The sequence below is a fragment of the Colobus angolensis genome, unplaced genomic scaffold (genome assembly GCF_000951035.1).
Source record: "Colobus angolensis palliatus isolate OR3802 unplaced genomic scaffold, Cang.pa_1.0 Scaffold167, whole genome shotgun sequence".
Taxonomy (NCBI): domain Eukaryota; kingdom Metazoa; phylum Chordata; class Mammalia; order Primates; family Cercopithecidae; genus Colobus; species Colobus angolensis.
Genome location: NW_012114788.1, coordinates 1,122,028 through 1,122,367, shown reverse-complemented (window position 1 = coordinate 1,122,367; position 340 = coordinate 1,122,028). Strand labels below are relative to the sequence as shown.

The window sequence follows — 340 nt, the reverse complement described above, 5'->3', positions numbered from 1 at the left end:
GGCTGGACTGGGCTTATCAGATTCCTTCTCCCAGGAATTTGGAATTGGAAGACTAAAAGGCTTGTTCAAATCGTGGTAGTTTGTGACTTTGATATGATATGATGATTGAGAAAGTCATTTCATTCAAAGGAATGAAACCATTTCCCTTTCTCTCTCATAGGGGAAGCACACAGGCCTAGGATTCCAGGGGTCTACGCTCTCTCGTCCTGGGGTTCATTAAGGACCCTCTGGCCAGGTGCGGTGACTCACGCTTGTAATCCCAGCAGTCTGGGAGGCTGAGGCTGGCGGATCACCTGAGGTCAGGAGTTTGAGACCAGCCTGACCAACATGGTGAAACCCC

General features: G+C 49.7%; 1 protein-coding gene across 1 annotated transcript in view; it reads right to left on the bottom strand.

Moving 5' to 3' along the window:
- Positions 1-340, bottom strand: part of ADAP2 (ArfGAP with dual PH domains 2) — a 57,084-nt gene that overhangs the window by 19,130 nt on the left and 37,614 nt on the right. The gene's annotated exons all lie outside the window — the stretch shown is intronic.